Source organism: Meles meles, chromosome 14, assembly GCF_922984935.1.
Source record: "Meles meles chromosome 14, mMelMel3.1 paternal haplotype, whole genome shotgun sequence".
In the NCBI taxonomy this organism is placed as follows: Eukaryota; Metazoa; Chordata; class Mammalia; order Carnivora; family Mustelidae; genus Meles; species Meles meles.
The window spans coordinates 64,384,351-64,406,568 of NC_060079.1; the positions used below are offsets into that span (position 1 = coordinate 64,384,351).

General features: G+C 36.1%; 2 pseudogenes; both read right to left on the minus strand.

The window, feature by feature from the left end:
- Positions 1–4,695: 4,695 nt before the first annotated feature.
- Positions 4,696–5,885, minus strand: LOC123925208 (annotated as a pseudogene).
- A 147-nt stretch (positions 5,886–6,032) lies between these two features.
- LOC123925415 lies at positions 6,033–6,153 on the minus strand (annotated as a pseudogene).
- Between the last annotated feature and the right edge of the window lie 16,065 nt (positions 6,154–22,218).

The following is a 22,218-nucleotide window of genomic DNA, read 5'->3' on the forward strand; positions in this document are numbered from 1 at the left end:
GCCAGTTCTGATACGTGATAGACAGACTGTAAGGTATGCTGATGGGAGTTTAAAATTTGATGAGGACATAAGGATTTCCTAAGTTAATGCCATTAAAATTACCAGGAAGGAAATCATGGGTCCCGGGAATTCAGTTGGCTTATGTCAGGAGGCTGAGTTAGGTGTCCTATAGTATGGTAGTAAAGAAAAGGTGCCCTGATGACTATAAAAGTTTTTATGAATCTAGGAGAAAATGTTATTTTTATTTGGTGATCAACAATCAGTTTGCACCCCAAAATGGGTTGGGTGTATGCAGTAAGATATAGAATATAGCTTAAAAATCACAACAAAATACAAGGAACAAAAGGCACGAGGCATGCTAAGACAAGTGTGTGGATAAAACAACATTGACATAGCAGATTTTTCATCGCATTAGAAGGAGGCCTAATGTTCCCAGGTTCTTGTAGGACAGTCCTCTATCACTAACACGAATTAACTCTGGCTTTGCTTCAAAAAAGAAGAACCCACAAACATGCCTTCATTCAGGCCAATAACAATCAATAATTAGTCTTCAATTCCTCACAAGGAAAAAAGCTTGTGGAATATCGACACATTTTTAAGCCCCAAATATTTTCATATTCAGGGGTAAATGTAAGGCATGAAATCTTCAAATATGAGTATTAATAGCTGGGAGGCTGGGGGTAGGGGAGCAGACAGTCTAAAATGAGAAACTACCCCAGCAACTCACTGATTGTCAGGAAAAACGGGAGGAGTTGAGGCTCAAGATGTCAAGACCCTGATAACACATTTAAACTAAACCATCTTCCTACTGATAAATGGGACTAGCATTTTATTTTTATACTAGCAGTAGTTTCTCCAGAATGAATACAAGCTATATGTGTGTGTGTATAAAATTATATAAATATATATATATATAAAATTATATATTGCAGTGAACTGAAAGCTATTGTGAAATTGGAAAGCAAAATCATCTGAATAGGGAAGAGTTGACCTTTGAACAACGGGGATTTGAACTGTGCAGGTGCCCTTGTGTGTGTGGATTTTTTTCATTATAGTACCATACTGTAAATGTATATTTTCAGTAAAATATAATTATATTTAAAATATAATAAAATGTAAATTTTCTCTTCCATATGATTTTCTGAATAACATTTTCTTTTCTTTATTTTATTTTACTATAAGAATCCAGTATATAATACATATAACGCACAAAATAAGAGTTAGTGGACTGTGTATGTTATCAGGAAAGCTTCTAGTCAACAGTAGGCTACTAACAGCTAAATTTGGGGGGAGTCAAAATCTATGCAGAAGTTTGCAACTGCATGAGGGGTCGGACACGTAACGTCCACATTGTTCAAGAGCCAAGGGCATTTAGTTATACTATTCTGTTTTTTATGAAACCTAGGCAAAATCAGGCTCTTTGCTTTAGGAGCTGTTTGGAAATCTCTCCCTCATTGTTCTTTATATATTCACAGGGCATGGAAGTCTTATCAGGAAAGGTTCCTAAGGTTACTACAAAGCTGTCCAAGAAGAGTGTCCACAGAGACCCAGTTCAAGCCAGGAAAGAAGTCCATCTTTGTAACCCTGATGTCCTTTAATCCCCTTCAGTAACTTCAGCATCCTTTGAAGAGCTGTTGAATTCACGGAATGGTGATTGTTTTCTCAACATACAAGAGTATGTATTCTTTTACATATTCTCTTTTTTAAGATTTTATTTATTTATTTGACAGAGAGAGAAAGAGAGAGCACAAGCAGGGGGAGGGGCAGACAGAGGGAGAGAGAGAAGAAGGCACCATGCTGAGCAGGGAGCCTGACATGGGGTTCGATACCAGAACCCTGGGATCAAGACTGATACGAAGGCCCCTGCTTAACAGACTGAGCCACCCAGGCACCCTTCTTATACATAGTTATTTACATTATAGGACTATAAACATACAATGTATACTGTTATACTAATATATGTATACATTAACATATATATACACCATTATACTCAAGATATATATAAAAGAAATATAGTAAATATTGACTGAATCAAAGACAATACATATTCAAAATTGATAGCAAAAAACACTTTATAAACTTGCCAAATAAAAATTGGACACAGCATCCTGGGAGAGTAACGTAAGTAAATTGGTGGTTTTGTGAGCCACCTATCATTTCTACGGCCTATAATTTCTATGGACCTATCATTTCTGTGGCCTATAAAACCTCCTTCTTTCCTTCCTTCCTTCCTTCCTATTAATTCATTTCACATTTTCTACACCTCTGTTTCTTTCTTTTATTTCCTGCCCATTGGGGCTTACTTTATTTTGATTTGTTATAAATTGGTAAAGAATGAAAGTAACTCCAGGGTCATTCTCTTAGCAAGTGGGCCCCAAATCTTGTTTTTACCTGTCCACAGAAATTTGCCATTTTTCACTACCTCATTTCGTTGCCTACACCAAGAGATAGAATGGTATTAGTGACCTGAAACTGAACTTCTAAGATTCTGGAAGCTGCTGGAATCTCCCTGGATCTTCTGACATGTATGTGTCCCTAAACTATTTAAGCTGAGATTTGTACCTTTGTTTTCCAAATAAAACACATTAAAGTCTAATGGGATTTCACTATGGGAGAGCTTGAAAGGAAGATTGTCTAAGTGACTTTAATGTTAACACCAGGAAAATTTATTAAAATATAAAAAGAATCAGATCTTTCCTTTCATATCTTGGTATAGCCAGGAAACTCCTGGACTATATACTACTCTATTTTTTTTTTTTTACTGCAGGTGCCTCTTAGGGAACATCCCCCAAACTGTTAGAGTCATTCAAACTCCTTGTCCTAAGAATGTATGAGCAGGTATGACATGGTATGAAAAGTGATCTGACTCCCTCAGATGAAGGAATATAAATTAGAATACAAGTTTTAGGGGAAGTTATGTTTGTCTCAAACCCGCATGGCCAAGACAGATTTTTCTAGGAGAACCTGGGAGAGAAAAAAAAAAATTGACTTTAATAAATGTTGCTGGAATTTGGGATTTATAGCCCTTTAAAAATTCAAGGACTTGGGGCACTTGGGTGGCTCAGTGGGTTAAAGCCTCTGCCTTCGGCTCAGGTCATGATCCCAGGGTCCTGGGATCGAGCCCCGCATCGGGCTCTCTGCTCTGCAGGGAGCCTGCTTCCTTCCTCCTCTCTCTCTGCCTGCCTCTCTGCCTACTTGTGATCTCTGTCAAATAAATAAATAAAATCTTTAAAAAAAAATAAAATAAAAAATAAAAATTCAAGGACTTAATTGTGAGTAAAGCAGACTCCACTTTGCTGTCATCAAAAACTGCAGTCTTGTGGAAGAACCACTTATTAAAAATAAGATGATAAGTGTTACGAAGGACAAATGCAGTGTGCTGTAAATGAAAGATCTTAGTCTAGATAAATGTCCTCAGCGTTTGCTTGAAAATAAAAACTTTGATCTTCTCATTGAAATCTAAAGAATGAAGTTTAGCTGACCAAAAAAAAAGAAAAAAGAGAGAGAGAGAGAGAGAGAAAGAGAAGTCAGAATGGTTGGAGCAGAAGGAACAGTTTGTGTGATGGCCTGAGGCAGGGAGTACTATTGCTCACTAGAGGAAATGAAGGTCAGAGTGAAAGAAAGAACAGAAAAATGTTAGAGATAAAGCTAAAGAGTGAAGTGCAGACCAGATAGTGGTGGGCCTTGCATAGGTTAAAGGTGGGAAAGCCATTGAAAAATTATAAACAAGAAAGATGCAGTCAGATTTGCATTATCAAACAATCGATTTTCCCGTACTATAGAAAAAAAGATTTGCAGAAGAGAAAGAAAGTGGGACCATTTGGAAGAGTGTTGCATTAATTCAGGGAACAGTAGGTGATCCCTTGGATTAGGATTCTGGCAGAAAAGATGCTGAGAGATGCAGAGTCTGAGAGCTATTTAAGGAGGCAAAATCAATAGAGCATCAGACCTCGCTGATACCGGGGACAAGAGAGATGGGAGAGTGTCTTGAAGGATTCTCAGGTTTCCAACTTGTACAATTGGATGGATGCTGTTATCGTTCATTCAGATAGGAGCCATTAGAGGAAGGCACTGGAAGTTCACGATTGAAATGGAAACATACAAATAGGCAGTTATCTGGGTATCTGCGGCTAGAATTCAAAAGGGCTGCGATGCAGACACATAGGTACGTATTCCTCACAACGGAAGCTATGGGTATGGTGTGAACACTTAACTGAAAGATGCTGAGTGAGAAATATCATCTGACCTATGATAAACTGCAAAGAAATTCAACAGTGAGGGATTGGATAGAAAAAAAAAATGGACCATCCATGTGGTTAAGAAGGGAAAATTAGAGCATAAGAGGTATGCTAGGAGAGCGTGGTATGGAATAAATCAAAGCAATATGCTGTCGTTTTTATTACTGTTGTTATTATGAATGCTAGTTTATTTAGAGGAAGTGGTTTAATGTTAACTCAGAGGTAATACAAAGTGTTTCTGAAATAATAGGGAAGGGGGAAGTTGGAAAACATTCCCCGGACTTAGCGATATGAAGAATGGTGATGCAGAAAGGAAGAGCTCTATAAGTAGAGGGGAGAGTAGACAGATTGGAATGGAGCGAAGAATGAGAGCATGCTGAGAAATCTCTTTTCTTTCTTTCTTTTTTTATTTTCATTTAAAAAAGTGCTTAGAACACATAAAACAAGGCAACATTTATTCTTTCTTCTTGTCTTCTGGTGTGGGGTCCGTTGCTGGCTCCTCCATTGTTGCTCTCTGAGACAGACTTACTATCACTGGGCTCCTCCTCAGCCATCTGGTCCACCCCCTCCTGCCCACTCTCATTGTCCTCAGGAGTAGATGTGCCTTCCTCAGTGTTCTATTGGCTCTCTGTCACTTCTCCTACCTCCTCTGTCTCCACTGGGATACGCTTGTGGTCTTTCTGTTCCGCAGTCTTACTAGCAGCTTGCTCTCCCTCAGGAACCATTGCTCTGACTGTCTTCAACTTGCTGGGCCATCTCTCTCCTCTTCCCTTTTCTCCTGCCTTTTGTGAACCTGTTCCTCTGTCTGGGCAATTTCAAGGGCAATTTTTTTTCCAACCCACATCTACTTTCAAACTGTACCAACTTTTATGTTCATTGTTAGAAGAATCTATTCTTTCCAGGAATTTCCTCTTCTTCTCTTTGTGTTGCTCCTCTGATTGAAACAGTTCAGCTTCTAGTTTTTGCTGATGAGCTGTTAAGGACTGGACCTGCCTTCTAGCTGTTGTGACAGCTGACCGAACGTCTGACACCACACTCTCCCTGGAGATTTCACTGATGAGGCGGTGGTGTCTCTGGAAATGGACAGTGGTTGTATGCTTCACGGAAAGCCATCATCATAATCATTTGGATCTTCTGTAGAATGCTCACATATAGGTCCACTTTCTCCATGCGAGGCTGTCTCTGTCGACCTTCTTCCTCCAGAGCAGCTTCTGTATGACTTTTTGCATTTATGTAAGGAAAGTATGCAGGGGACTTAAGATAGACCTTCATAGATTCATTTTCTGGTTTGTATTCATTTCATATTCTTGTTTTATTCATTAGTGAGATCTTGCCACATGCCACCAATAATCTTGCCAAACTCCTACACATTTGGGTCAGGGTTGGAAGATTTTACTTGGTCCCAGAACTTTCTGCTGTATCTCATGTGAGGCATCAGCTGATTATCTGGTGGACTTGGGTGTTTTGAAATGGTAATACCAGAGGATGTTGAGCTGGCTGTTGGTGACTGAGTTCCCTCCCAGTCTGTAGTTGTTGTAGGAGTGATGACTGTATGGATTGTATCCCACAAACAACACAAATGCTGGACATTTGTGTTGCAGGAGGTGGGGTGGGAAGTGGGGCATAATACAGTGTTTTTGACATTTTGGAAGATTAAGCTCTCAGTTCCATAAGAATGAATCTGAGATACGTTGGGCATAAAAAGTGCCCATAGCTCTGCCTTCATTTCCTGTTTGTGATGATGAAAAAATTTCTTAAATTGGGCCCTGAAGGTAAGAATACAGGGTGGTAGTTGGGTAGTAAATTGACCATAGAAAAAGGATTTTTTTTTTTTTTTCATTTAGAAAGATTCCAGCCTATTTCAGCCAGTGGAAAAGATACACTTGATCTTAGCCAAAGGCCGAGAAGCGATACCGGTGGAGAAGATAAATAGTAAGACATACTATACAGAAAAGTGAGTGACCTGGCCAAGAGGAGGCAGGGGTAGCTAAATGCAGAATTTCTTTGTTCCTGAGAAGAAGTGCAAAAGAGAGGCATGTACATATCCTAAAAGTGAATGTTTAAAACACTCCAAAGTTCTGTCTAAATGTTCGTATAGATTAACTCACTCAATCCATAGCCGTACGTAGGAGAAGCACTGATAACCCCATTTTATAGATGAGAGATTAAGTAAATTATCAAAAACCAGTTTTACAGGGAAGGGAACCAGGAAGGAAGCCTGGAAAGACTGACTCCAGGGTCAAGTGGTTAGCCATTACCCTACGTCATCTCTCTACCCGGCCTTAAAATCTTCCAGCTGATTTGTGAGAACTCTGAGGGAAGCCTGTCTGCCTCATGACCTCCACTGGCTTTTAGTAAAGACAGATTGAATCCTTGAAATGAAATACATATTAGTCCAATACTTTAGATAAACAAAATTTTAGAAAAGATGAGAAATGACCTCAATTTTATTTATAGTAAATGGAAAAAAACCAAATTTGAACCCAAATCTGTCTAAATTTAAAGCCATTGACCTTTTGCCTTCCCAAAATGAATGATTTTCAAGTTCTTCTGGTTGAAAGCTGCTCTCCTGCTGATCGCAGTTACTCCGAGATTAATCTCTCAACCCTGATTTAAAAGAAAGATTTTCTTTTTTTCCCCTTTTCCCCTCTAGAGCCTACTACAGTAATTCAAATTTGTTGCCCTCCTCAGTGCTCTCTATTACCCTACACCAACTTCAATCATAACACACATCTTTGCATTATAATAATCTGGTTAATTATGAAACAAGACAACTGTTAACACTTTTTTTTTTTTTAATGAGTAAGGCTACCAGCTGCTAAAACTTAGTCTTGCTGAAAATAACCAGGAACACACCTCGTAGATTATCAAACATTACTTACCTCAGTGTCTCAGCTTTACAAAGGCATTGGATAGATGGTGTATGAAGTCCTAGGACTTTGACAAAATCGAAGCCTTAAATTTGTCTTGAATGGCTGCAATCTGAGACCCAATGCTATGGTAACATTTTATGTGTAGAAAAGGTGCCATGTCTCAGGTTCTTCAGTAAAGAAGACCCCCCCCCCACCCATCCAAGTACACCAGAGGAGGTTCACAGGGTGGGGAGTGTACTCTGAGCTGATGGGGGTGGGTGAGGTTTGCTGATTCTTGTGGGGATCTTACTAAGGCTGGAACACGTCTGAGGCTCACTGACGATGGCTGAACATGGGGAGAGGCAGGTAATACCTGAACATGGGGGAAAGCAATGAGAAAAATCTGAACTAGTCCTCACTTAGAGTGAGCAGGAGTGAACAGGTTTCATCGTCTTTACTGGCCAGGACCAGGTCTAGGAAATGTGTACTCTTTGACAGTGAGAAACCTTGACAAATCTCTGATTATCTTGCCCTGGCATTGAAAGCCACACCCCCACTAACTGATGCAAATTTCTTGGACTAGCCTGTGGCAAGACATTGTAAAAGCTAAAGGAGGGGTTAACTGAGAAAATAAAGATCATTCATAGCTAAATGGGGCAAAAGTGATTTCCCTCTGTCAAATAAATAAAGTATTAAAAAAAAAAAAAAAAAAAAAGGATTTTCTTTTGCTAACTCCTACTCCAGTGTGTGAAGTCCCTGTAGATTTATTTTTGCCCCTTCTGTCTCGCAAATGTCTGCTCAGAGTGGATCTTAATTGTGTAAGAAAGACAGGATGAAGTGTAGCATATGCATTTTTACTTTGGGTGGTAGCTCACGTGGCTCTATCTCTAAATGACTGCAATGGCTATTTTATGGGACTTGTAACACGATGCTAGGAATGTTACAGATATTACCTCATTTAATACTTACAGAACTCTATATGATATGTACCTACTATTTGTTAAAACCTGAGACTTTGGCGTTAAACTACATGGACAGCATCACATAATTATATTGATAAAATCAGTATTTAATCAGACTTAAAATACAAGCAGTTCAGTTACAGAAACTGTACTCTTAATCCTAAACCTAGTTTTGTGCCTTGTCGAAAGGACCAGGCTGAAACTATTTTATGTGAACTCTTGGTAAAGCAAAATTTCCTTCACTATCAATCTTTTAAGCATAAAAGCCTTGTATCATCTCATAGGTAAATTATATTTTAGACACAGAATAAAGACGAGCTAGGAAATTAATACTAAAATTTCAACGCTGCTTCAGAACTGTGGTTTTTGAAAATATATTTAGTAACTTCAATAACCTATTTTTTATTTTGCTTCAGTAATTTGGAAGAGACAGTATGGTTAGAAACTGTGTAATTTGAAAATTAATCTTAGCCAGTATTGGATAAACAACGTTTATTGAGTTTTTCTTGAAGGAGTACAACATCATTTAACTCTTTCCATGGCCTCTCTTTCCTAAGTGATACACACAAGTGGAGAAATTACACAAATAAAAATTGGTCCATAGCCTGTAAGTCTGTCCTGAATTGAGTCAAAAAAATAAAATATTCTTTGCATAAGGTCTAAAAATGTCTTACACCCACCCCTCCCCAAAACCCTACCCTGTATTTCCTTCTCCTTTTCTCTCCCTCTCAGATACAAGGTACGTGGTCCCACATAGCGGATGTACCAGACAGCGGATGTACCCTTGCAGAGGTCAACCAGTTGCCTTTGTATCTTCCCGCATTTCCAGGAAGAAAAGCATTGTGCTGTGTTTTGAATTAGAGTATGTCACCAGGAAATTACTGAAAACTAAAAATGATAATTCAGACTAAGATAAGGGGAAAATTAATTGGACATGAATCAATAGTCGCTTAGAAATGAAGTATCTTTTCCTTTATAGTTCTACTCCTTCTGGTCTCTGTCCAGTCTTCCAGGCCGTCCCCTTTCTCCTTGATTAAGCACTGAATCCTGAGTAGGCTGCGCACACTGTCATAGGTACCTACCTTTTGAGGAGTTCAGGTTTAGCTGAGAAGGAAAAATACAAGCAAATACATTGCAGAAGAGGGTAAAGTGTTTTACATAAAGAAAATATTGCATGGTGGATGTTCAGTTGTACCTCCTAGCATTTCAGATAAGGCGGTGTTATTCTGAATCAGCATTGTTTGACGATTGAGCACTAACAAAAGGAAATAAAAGGGTGTGATTTTAATTCAAAACTACCATTTAAATTGTTGTATTTTGGATTCTAGAAACTAAGAGCTAAATTTCATCCTCTTCCCAACTGGAAGCAGGTGATTTGGTCAGGCAAATCCAGGAAGAATTTGTTTTAAAATCTGTTTTTTTTTTATAAAAGAGACCTGTGCCATATTTTTCCATTTCAGTGATTATTCTAATGGAGAAATTTTGATGATGTTTAATAAATGCCATTACCTACATTTACATAGCACTATATATCTATGTTGACATTCTTTCTGAAACCTTTCAAAGTGAACTAATTAAATAATTTGGTATTTTCAGTAAAGTTCAGTTATTTCAAAGCATTCTGAAAGCATGTTTATAGCAAATTACTGAAAACTAATTCTAACTAGGATTGGTCTCGTAATGATCAATTCTGTGTGCTTCCCACTGGCCTAGTGTTAGGCCAATACTAGAAGTTTTTGATTTTCAGATTATTTTTAACATAATGCCTTAGGTGGTAGTTTGCCTCACAAAGTCCCACAAACTAGGTGGCTTAAACAATAGAAATTTATTATCTCACAGCTCAAAGGCGTTGACAAGTTTGTTTCCTTCTGAGGGGTGTACAGAAGGACATGTTTTAGGCCTTTCTCCTTGGCTTGTAGATGGCTGTCTTCATGCACACATGTTCCCCTGTATGTGTGCCTGTGCAAAAATTTCCACCTCTTATGAAGATACCAATAATATATGATTAGAGCCTACTCTATAGATCTCTCATTAACTAATTACATCCCCAACATCCTATTTCTAAATAAAGTCTTTTTCTGAGGTATTGAGAGTTAAAACTTCAATGCATAATTTTTGGGGAGGGGCACTCTATGTACCCCATAATATCATCTAATTTTGTAATTCAGTCCTTCTTTTAAAAAATGTAGGAATAAATTAAAAATAATGTCCTGATCTTTGGATCTTTGGCATCTCATTAATATACAGACAACAAATGAACATTTTTACAGACCAAGTATACTTTTGACTGCCCATAAAAGATCATAAGGCATTTTTTTTCTACAGTATCCCTTGTACCCATGTGGACATTGGTAATTTAGACCTGATGATTTAATATGCAGTATAATACCAAATAGGTCTTGTTTAGTTATGCTTTATGTCTGGATGTTGGGGGGAAGGGAGATAGATGTAAAGGGGGTTATCATGTATTTGCTGACTGAGCAAATTACATTTTTTGTTTTGTTTGTTTGTTTTTAAAGATTTTATTTATTTATTTGACATAGAGAGATCACAAGTAGGCAGAGAGACAGGCAGAGAGAGAGACAGAGAGAGAGAGAGAGAGGAGGAAGCAGGCTCCCTGCTGAGCAGAGAGCCAGATGTGGGGCTCAATCCCAGGAAACTGGGATCATGACCTGAGCTGAAGGCATAGGCTTAACCCACTGAGGTACCCAGGTGTCCCAGTTTGTTTGTTTTTAAGTAGGCTCCACACCCATCATGGAGCCCAATGTGGGCCTTGAACTCAGGACCCTGAGATCCAGACCTAAACTGAGATCAAGGGTCAGATGCTCAACCAACTGAGCGACTCAGGTGCCCAACAAATTACTTTTCAGTTAGTTTTGGTTCTGGCAGATTATTTCCAAGTTTATTTCCAGATTATTACCTTCAAGATGTTCTGTGTGGAATATTTTGCTTTTTCTCACCCCACCCAGCCCCCAAAGTCAAAAATTGCAGACTGAATAAATATAAAGCAAGTAATAATTTAAGGTATAAGTTAAAGCTCTCTTCAGAGTTTTAATAGTGTTTCTACCATGTTTACTTTATCATCCAAGTTGTAGTAACTTTTAGCTTTAGCAGTGTATCCTTCAGGATGGAAGCTGAAGATACAAAAAGACCGAGTGGAAGAAATCAGCCCTGGAGTGTGAACTAGGGCTGGCCTCTTTCTCCCCTTGCCCTGGCTTGCAGAGAAAGTAACTTCGTGCAATGTGACTGATGTTTTCCCACCACCTCTTCTTCCTCCAGGTTTATGACTCTTAACATTTTGTTTATAATTGCATTCAATATTATTTTTAAATCTTTTATCTATTTCTCAATTCAGTGTCTCTATGATCCCTTTTTTTCTATAACTATGTTCTTTTATATACATAAAATATCTCAGAAAGCAGTCTTTATTACAATTCAATTAAACTGAAATTAAGACAAAATACACAATTAAAACATTTTCCCAGGCTCTTCAGTGTGGAATGTAGGCTTCATGCTGACCTTAATTCAATGTATTTAAAATTAAGCACAAGCTTTATTTCTGGACCTTACATAATTTCAGAGATGAATATTAGTAATATAACATAGATTGATTTGAGCTCATGTTTTCTCTCAGGTTTTGAAGTCTGTCAGGGATGAGACTGAAACCTTACAGATTCACTGCTTTTACTACGGGCAAATTGCTCAAATTCTCCAGATTTCAGTTCTACTACTTCATAAGTCTGTGCAGGAGTTAAAAGAGATGACAAATGCAAAATGCCTGGAATGTCGTTTGTTTTCTGTAAGTGCTTAGTAAGACTTTTACCAAAAGTCTCAAAAGTTTTTCTCTCCAGGGCACCCGGGGTTAAATTCTGCCTTCATCTCTGATCATGATCTCAGGGTCTTGGGATCTAGCCAGCATCAGGCTCTCTGCTCAGTGGGGAACCTGCTTCCCCCGCTCTCTGCCAGCCTCTCTGCCTACTTGTGATCTGTCTGTCAAACAAATAAATAAAATCTAAAAAAAAGAGTTTTTCTCTCCATCTTCTCTATTCAAACCATCTAAGAACATTCTCTTTAGCAAGTCACTTTTATACCACGTCCAGGCAAAAAAATTATCTCACTAAATTTCATTTTCATTCCAAAGGCCTGATCTTAGCTTGCTTTCTTGAAAACCTTGTGAGTATTTTTCAATACTTGTGTTTTTCTCTCTGTGCCTCAGTTTACACATCTATAAAATGGGGATAATAATCATGTCTAACAGCACTATTATGACTGGTTTTGAAAGTATATTTTAAAGATATATATATATATATATATATAATATATATAGTATTGATGGACACTTTTTGTTCCAATATTGTAAAAATAACATGTAAGCAAAATGGAGTGTGAGGGACAGATGAAGCCAGACTTTTACCCAGAAATATTGAGAAAAATGTATGTGCCTATTTAGCTAACAAGCATAAATTAATAGGCCAGTGGAAGCTCTCTACCAATCACCGTGATTTCATCAGGTGTTATTGTAGCAGATTTGACCCAAGTTAGCATTACAATTCGAGCCATGTGTGCTTATATATATAATTATGAACATTTCAAGATTAATTCCTCCAAAATTATATTTCTTCTCTTATGTATTTTTTTAATGTACAAATGGTTACCAGACAAATGGGACACACATTTGAGCTTTGTCCAGCTTTACATATCAGGCTTGGAACCTTGAGTCACTGATGTATACATTAGTCTAATATATATAAACATGAGGATTATTATCATTTTAAATATAGATGCTGTTGTGTTTTTAATACTCGATAGTACATGAAGTCCTTTTTATTTGGGCTGAGATTTGGGGGAACATAGCTTCTTTCCTAAAAACTGGAAAATCAAATTTGCTTATTGAGTAGAAGTGTTATTAAATATATCTTTCTTCTTCATACATATATATTTTTCTTCACATATATTTTAAGTATTAGTTTGTAAAATCGATCAACAGTTCTAAAATAGCATTTCCAAGGTATAGACATACTCAGTGAACCTTGAGGACAAGCTGTAATTGATGCAGAAATTAAATGCAGAAATATCTAGTAAAATTTGTGAAAAATGATTATGTATTTACAGTTATTTTATTAACTTGTGTGATTTTTTTTTATTGAACAAGAATGAAGTTTTCCAGGTTTCAAAAAGAAGGATCAGCAACTGGAATCAAATATAGTTTATTTATGATAAATATATATGTATCATAAATAATTATATGTATTTCTATATTATATATAAATATATTTTTTATATATAATAAAAACTAAGAGAGTCAAGGACATTTCAGAACTAAAAATGGAGAACCAGCTCATGGTAACACTATGAAGTTAGGAACAAGACTTAGTAGGTATTAACAAAGGAATGGCTTATAAAATTAGGTCAATTCATTTGTTAATTGCTTTTTCTTTTAAAAGGTCTTTTGGGAGACTTTAATATAATAGTTATTTTAAGAATAAAATACCTTTCTTCTCCCATTCTCATATTTGATCATTAAATTTTTTAGTATCAAGGGAAACTTATCTTATTGCACTTTGAATCAGCTAAATTATATGAATAAATTATCTGTAACAAAGAGCTCACATGTTTCTAGACATAATATCTGTCATGTTAATGAATTCCAAAATAAGAGTGATTTGGAATATATATACATATATTATTATATGATACTTATTTTCTCTTGCTTTTCAGTGGTCTACATGGGTTATTAGGATATATAGGTCCAAAACTGGAATGAATTGTTTTGGAATTCACCATAGCGTGTTTAATTGACATGCTTAAGGAGAATACTGATCTTCTGTTAAAATTATTAAGAATAAATATTAATGATAGCCATGAGGAAGCCAAGATGTTTATATTGGTATCTTCTCAGAAATACCATATATAACAACATTTAGTATTAAAGATATAATGTCTTTCATGAAAACCCATATTGTGATATCATTATAATAAAGAAATAAAAAAAGATTGAAAATAACTAAATCTGTATACAATATCTATCTTTAATGTTAGTAAACTATAATTCATATTATGAATTTAGTAATATATCTGCTTTAAGTAGTTCCTCACTTCCAGGATTTAAACTACATGCTGTCAGGGAATCTCTGTCTTATCCTTGATTGTGTATCCCAATCACATAGATCAGGACCTGTCACTAAGTGAATATGCAATAAATGGCAACTGATAATTAACATTCCCATTTTTACAAAATTGAACAAAAATTTTTTTTTTTTAAGATTTATTTATTTATTTGACAGACAGAGATCACAAGTAGGCAGAGAGGCAGGCAGAAAGAGAGGAAGGGAAGCAGGCTCCCTGCTGAGCAGAGAACCTGATGTGGGGCTGGATCCCAGGACCCTGGGATCATGACCTGAGCCGAAGGCAGAGGCTTTAACCCACTGAGCCACCCAGGCGCCCCAAAATTGAACAAAAATTTAAACAATGTACAATATGATCAAGTTAACTGTTAATAAAACTACTTGTTAGCATTAATTAAAACTTTAAAAACTGCATTTATAGGCATATATATCAAATTTTGTGATATATATGTATTTTAAAATTTTTACAATAAATTGCAGTACATAGAAAATGCATTTGTGGGCACCTGGGTTGCTCAGTAAGTTAAGTGTCTGCCTTCTGCTCAGGTCATGATCACAGGGATCCTGGGATTGATCCCTACATCAGGCTCCCTGCTTGGTGAAGAGTCTGCTTCTCCCTCTTCCTCTGCCCCTCCCACTGCTAGTGCTCTTGTACTCTCTCGCTTGCTCTCTCTCTCAAATAAAGAAATAAAATCTTTCAAAAAATGCATTTGACATTAAAAATAGGATTTATTATTGACCTTCGACTTGGCTCATTTTGTGCCATATCTCTTTTTTGGCTCTTGTTCCTCCTCTTATTGTAGATAATAAAAAATAGCATGGATATTTTTATCATGAAGGTGGCATTTCTAGTCATTTTTGTCTTTTAAGTGACAGATATTTTGTACTGTCTAAATGGAAATAGACTGTCTTCGGAATTAGTGAGTTCTTTTTACTGGAAATATAAAAAACAAAGCTGGAAAATATATAATTATGTCCTGGATATACCGAGAGAGGATTTGTACATTAAGTATGAAATGGTACAGAAAGTGGTTTTCAAATTGTAGTCCATGAATTTCTAGGGATTCTTTTCTGGTTGTCAAGGATTCTCTTTGGGAATGAAGGAAGAGCCAAGCAGAGAGTGCTCTATGGCCTTCAATTTGTTTTAAGCAGGGTAGATTGATATTAACTACTTTAGGTATTGGGATTCCACAAAGGATTTATCCTGAGGAAAGTAGTACATGGTTATTTAAGCTTAATAACCACAACATTAAAAACTCTTTGAGGTCCTTTTAAATTGGTAGTCCCATAATTCCACAAATATACAAGATAAATGTATATTTTTTGTTTGTATACATAAGCTATTATCACTTTCCTCTTGGAGTATATATTCCCATCCTTGAAGGAGAATTATATTACCCTTCTCTAGTGAATCATAGAAAATGCAGGGTTTGAAAACACTGTTAATTTTGAAGTAGTTTTCAAAATACCTACTTGGCTATATTCATAGAAACATTAAATATCTGTACAGTAAACTATGTATAAGAATAACATCACAAAATGTATATACTCTTCAGTAAAACAAATACATATGTATATATTTGACAATGAATGAAAAGATATTCTAAATGGGTAATCAGGAATTTTAAAAAGGTAAGGTAATTACACAATACCTACTATTAAGGTAATGTGTGGAAATTCTATTCATTTTTAGTGGTTGGTTTTGTTTTAATTTTTTTTTTTTTTTAGTGGTCGTTTTTTTTTATGAGAAATAAACATCTGCAGTCTTTTTTTTAAATTCATTTTATTTTATTTATTTGACAGAGAGAAATCACAACTAGGCAGAGAGGCAGGCAGAGAGAGAGGAGGAAGCAGGCTCCCTGCAGAGCAGAGAGCCTGATATGGGGCTCGATCCCAGTGGGATCATGACCTGAGCCGAAGGCAGAGGTTTTAACCCACTGAGCCACCCAGGCGCCCCTAGTGGTCGGTTTTTTTAACAACTTCAAAATTTTAGAAAAGTGGTAAGTACAACGCAAAGACTTTTTTCTTTTCTTTCTCTCTCTCTCTCTCTCTCTTTAAACACAGGACTCATCATTGCCCTCTTTTCCAACCACACTCAGCCACCACAAAGACTTTTTTTTTTTTCTTAAAATGTTGAGAGTATATTGCTAATCTGATGCCCTAACAACCCCAAATGCTTTAATATGTATCTTGTAGTTATGTACATGGTTCTCACATAACCACAGCACAAAAGACACAATCTGAAAATTAACACTGATATGCCATATCCAGTTCATCCTTAAATTCCATTCAAATTTTGTCAGTTATCTTTACATAGTTCTTTGTAGCAAATTGATCAGGTTCAGAGTCATTCGTGGCATTCACTTGTCATGACTCTGTAGTTTCCTCCAAACTAGAATAGTTCTGTGTTTCCTTGAGTTTCATGATCTTAAAACTTTCCGAGTATAAGAAAATCATTTTGTAGAATGTTTCTCCATCTGAGTTTATCTGATGCTTCTTCATGATTATCTATGTATGATTATCTTTTCCAGAAAAAGCACAGAAGCTGGACCACGTTCTCTTTGCGCCTTAGTAGGTGGCGCGTGTTTTTTATTTTTTCCTAACACCGATGATGATCACTTTGACTGGTTGGTTAAGGTGATAGCCAGTAGGGTTCTCCATTGTAGAGTTAGTGTTTTTTTCTTTTACAATCGACAAATATTTTGTAGACAAGTACATTGAAACACTGTAAATAGCCACCTTCCTCATCAAACTTTTGACTTAATCTATTTGTTTATTTATATCAGTATGGGTTCATGATTATTATTTTATTCAGTGAGTTAAATTAATTAATATTATTTATTTGGCCAGGAGAAGAGCCCCTTTAGCCTTATCACAGTCTGTGATCTCTCACACTGGTCAGGTTCCAACACCCAGCACCTGTAAACTACTCTAGCCCTCTATGCCTCTCCAGCTCACACACATTTGTCCACATGTCTTAATCACTGTGCTACTGAAAAAAAATATTTTTACCTTTATTATTTAAAATGCTGGGACCTCTGGGTGACTCATTTGGTTAAGTGTCTGCCTTTGGCTCATGTCATGATCCCCAGGTCCTGGGATCAAGTCCTGCATGGGGCCTTTTGCTCAGTGGGGAGCCTGCTGCTCCCCCTGTTTGTGCTCTCTATTTCTCTCTCTCTCTCTGAAAAATAAATAAATAAAATCTTTTTAAAAATAATTTTAAAAAATAATAAAATTCCAAGTGTTACTGAAATTCACTCAAAACACGTTCAATGCTTATTAATGAATGTGGATTAAAAATGTGGATTTGAGGGGCGCCTGGGTGGCTCAGTGGTTAAAGCCTCTGCCTTGGGCTCAGGTCATGATACCAGGGTCCTGGGATCGAGCCCCATATCCGGCTCTCTGCTGGGCAGGGAGCCTGCTTCCTCCTTTCTCTCTCTGCCTGCCTCTCTGCCTACTTGTGATCTCTGTCTGTCAAATAAATAAATAAATAAAATCTTTTAAAAAAAAAAAAAGAAACTGATCTTAAAAAGTCTTAAGCTACTTATTTTTTTTTTTTCACTATCTACCCTAGGAAGTACAAATTGGGAACATTTGAATACGCGATCTTTAAGTCTTAAATAAGTTGTGTACATCTTAACCTTTTAAATAGATTGTCTTAGTTAACATTGGCAACAGCCCAGCTATGTAAATCGGGGAATGTTATCCCAATTTATAAATGGGAAAACTGAAGTTCAGACAAGTTGGTTACGTTGGGCAGGATCACACATTTGTAAAAAGCACATCTTGGAATTTAATTCATTTTCTGACTCTCAAATCTAAGAGTTTCACTTTAGCCCTTTCAACTCTCACATTTACTTCACAAAAGAATAAAATGAAGGAAGAATTGTGTCTTCACATGCCCTCTCCTCAAGTTAGCTTTTGGGAAACAAAGACCAGAGCATAAGCAATGCATTAGCAACCAAGGGAAACATTTCACCATGTTCCTGGAAGGAAATGTAGTCTCTACAGAGTACAAAAATGTGAAACTAGCTTGCCTGCATATACTGAACATCAGGTCTGTAACACATAGAGAAGTGGCAGACGTCTATGCAAAGCTTGAACAAACATTTTCTATACCACTGAGCATACTCGAGGCTTAAAAACACTGCAAATAAGTTATATCCAAGATAATAACGGAAGTAGCTATGAAGATGTGATTGGGTGTATCATCTATTTCTCAGAATTTTATCTGACAAGTCAATTTAATTGCTGAACAGGGATATCTCAGCACTTCCTCAAGATAATCTTTGGAAAAAGAAAAAAAAGCATACCCAGACAAATCAATTTAATTGTCGAAGAAGAATGAGAAAGGAAACTAGACAAACAAGGCAATTAAAAACTACGGGCTTGAGTTGTAAACTTTATAAATGTAATAGCTGTCATAATTAGAAAAAATAAAATTAAGGTTGTGGCTCAAGAGATTTTTAAAAACACAGTATAAATCTTTACAAGTATTAAATATAATTTAACACTCCATCAAGAGTAGTTCTTTTTAACATACATTCTATCCAAGTCGGAGGTTCCGGACACACTCTTATGAACAACACTTCTCCCTGTAGAGGTAAATCTCAAGGTGTGGGAGTGCCTAGAATCAGTTAGTGCATATTATATCTTCAATGGAAAGAGAGTGGCATTATATTTCTTTTTACCTTTTATCTATCTTTAAAATTGAAAAAAAAAGCACACTTAATATTTCTTTGGGAAAGTAGCCTTCTTTGATCCTAAACACTTTTATTCTCAAATCTAGCCTAGATTAGAGATTCCGTGCTCACATGACCCATTTTATACAATGAGGGTGTTTCCTCGTTTTTTGCTTCCAAAACATACTATATTGATTATTTTTGTACCTATATTATAATAAACCTGAGCAAAAATATACATAATTTTCCAATAGGTGGAACTGGAAGGACACAAAAATCTAATCATTTCAAAATTTTAATAAATAGTAAAAATGCCTTTTCAAATATATTTCCTTCATTTATATTCTACTCAAATACATAAAAGTGCTAATTTCAAACTCCTTCAACAATATTAAATAAAATATGATCACATTTTTACTTTTTTTAACTTTTTTTTTTAAGATTTTATTTATTTATTTGACAGAGAGAGAAATCACAAGTAGGCACAAAGATAGGCAGAGAGAGGGAGAAGCAGGCTCCCCACTGAGCAGACAGCTCAATGCAGGGCTGGATCCCAGGACCCTGAGGTCATGACCTGAGCCGAAGGCAGAGGCTTAACCCACTGAGTCACCCAGGCGCCCCACATTTTTACTTTTAAGATCTATTGGATGAACACTTGTATTTTGAATATCTCCATATTGTTTTAAATTCTATTCCCTAGATTATGAATTAAGTTAAATATTTTAAGAATATTTACAATCAAATTATATTTCTTCTTTGGAGAAGTGGCTGTTTGTATATTGTACTCACTCTTGCTTTGGGTTATTTGTCTTTTTCATTATTTTTCAAGCTACTTTTATAATTTCTAGATATTTATATTTTTAATTTAAATATACTACAATTATTTTCTGACTTTTTATTTAAGAAGGATAATTATATGTTGTGCGAAACGAGATGGCTTTATCTTTTTCATTATAATATTTATGTTCCTTTGTCATTTTTCTTGCCGTATTATTTGTTGAGTAAATTGGGTGTATAATTGCTTGAAGCCATTATGTCAAAATGGCACTGCTTTTGGAATTTATATTTAACATACTTGAGGGGTAGAAAAAAGTCATTACACCATAATAAAAAGTGGTTTTTCAAAAGTGATACAACTTCTCAAGAGTATGATGGAGAAATACATTTTACTAAATAGTCATTAGATGAGGTAAGTCTGTAATCTAATGGCTTTCAATTTGTAGAATTCACTATTCCCCCTAAACCTTGCAATTTTTATGCGCAAACTTTAGAAAACCTATTTTTAAAATGGAATTTTAGTAGAAAGCATAGTTCTTGAAGTTTCTTTTTAAATCATTGAGAATGGTAGTAGAGTTTTCTGAGTCCAGCTGTTACTTTGAACATTCTTTTAAAAAGTTTACATCAAACTTTTGACTATTGATTTTAGGATATAGATTATTTTTACATGAACCAATGATTTCATTAGGAATTGCAAAATGGTTAATTTCTAATTCAAAATTTCTACATCAGTTATCATCACTTAAATGATTATTTCAAATGTAGTTAATTTAAGAATGTCACAATAAATATCTGATTTTTTCTTTTTGTTTAAAAAAAATTTAGTATGTATGTATGTATTTATTTATTTATTTCAGGGGATTGTCAAATGATCTTTTATTGAAATGATTTTCCTGCATGTCTCTTAACAATCTGGGCATTCTACTTCACCACAATTGATGTCATCTATGATGTCATGAGGGTGACTGACAGCCATCACCATTGTAGTCCACAGATTGGGCAGTTCCAAGAATCTCTTTAATGGCTCCAGAGAGTTCTACTGCTAAAGAAGGGTGCTGCATTTTTTTTGAGGAATGTTGACAGTACCATCAAAAGTGGTATTTCCACTGTGCTTAACGTTTTTCTGCTTCCTTCCATCTCTTGGCAGTTCCCTGAGGGCTTAGCTAATCAGGGCAGAGGCAGAGGGCACCGCTTCAATCTGGGCCTGTCTGTTCTGAATGGTTACTCCTCAGGCCCTTCCAATCACCAGTTGCCTTGGCAATGTCATCACCAACGTTTTTTGGAAGACAGACCCAGGGGGCCTATCTTTCCAGCCAAGGCAGAGTGGCACCTACTTCTCACTGGTGAACCTCAGGTATACAACTTTGGTCTGGTTCGGGTTGAATTTAGCAGCACAGTGGAGATGGCTGGTGTGGATTAACCCAGATTACAGAGGACGAAACATGGTGGCACCTTTGTCTCCTCCCAGCTGAAAGCCCTTTTTTTGGTATTTAAAAAATTTTAGAGAAACTAGATTGTGCTGCAAGTAATCTCCCAATATTCGTGGATGGGTTCGTTGTTTTCAAACCCATCTTTATGTACTCTTGCATTTTCACACATTTGGAGTGTTTAATAATTCCTCCTTTTTTGTTTGAATTATACCATTTTAGGAAAGTGGGAGCTTCTTCCAGTTGGTTTTTGTGTACTTATGGACACAAAGCTTGAGGTCTTATAATTTTCTTGTCTTGTGGCACAAAAAGGTGTCCCAAGATCATCCCATATATCTCCTGCTCTAATCTCTTTTTTGGAAATGAGGTTTAGAAACCATAATTTGGATAATAGAGGATGAGGACGCTTCATGTACCGATTTCTTTTTTTTTTTTCCTAGACAGATGTAGAAAAAAATGTTTTAAAAGGGAATTAATCACAAAAGTATACTGGTATTTCCATTTCAAATAGGAGGTTACAAAATATTTCTTCATGGTTTTAGGACCAACCACAAGGTAAGTTATTTTAGTTGGGATGGCATTGTTGTCATTCTTGTGAAAGTAATAAGAAAGACAATAATTAAAGGCAACAATGACAATCAAATGTCTGCTGACTACTGCTAAAACTAAGGCTATATTTAAATTGTTTTTACTCTGAGAAATGTAATCAATGAACAGTACTATATACTATGCTAATTCTAGATATTCCCTCAGTGAAGTCCAACTTTGCTCCTATTATTAAAAGAATATTAAAAAGTAAATTTTTGGGGTGCCTGGGTGGCTCAGTGGGTTAAGCCTCTGCCTTCGGTTCAGGTCATGATCTCAGGGTCCTGGGATCAAGCCCCACATCGGGTTCTCTACTCAGCGGGGAGCCTGCTTCTCCCTCTCTCTCTGTCTGCCTCTCTGCCTACTTGTAATATCTGTTAAATAAATAAATAAAATCTTTTTTAAAAAAAGTAAATTTTTAAAGATAGCCTTTGCCAATGTCTGTTTACAATTTCTGAAAATAGAAATGTATATTTTTCAGTAATATACTGAAAGATTGTTACATTTTATATACACATAATGTGCTTTCCAAATTTTTTAACCCACTGAGTCCTCTGTTGAGATGAA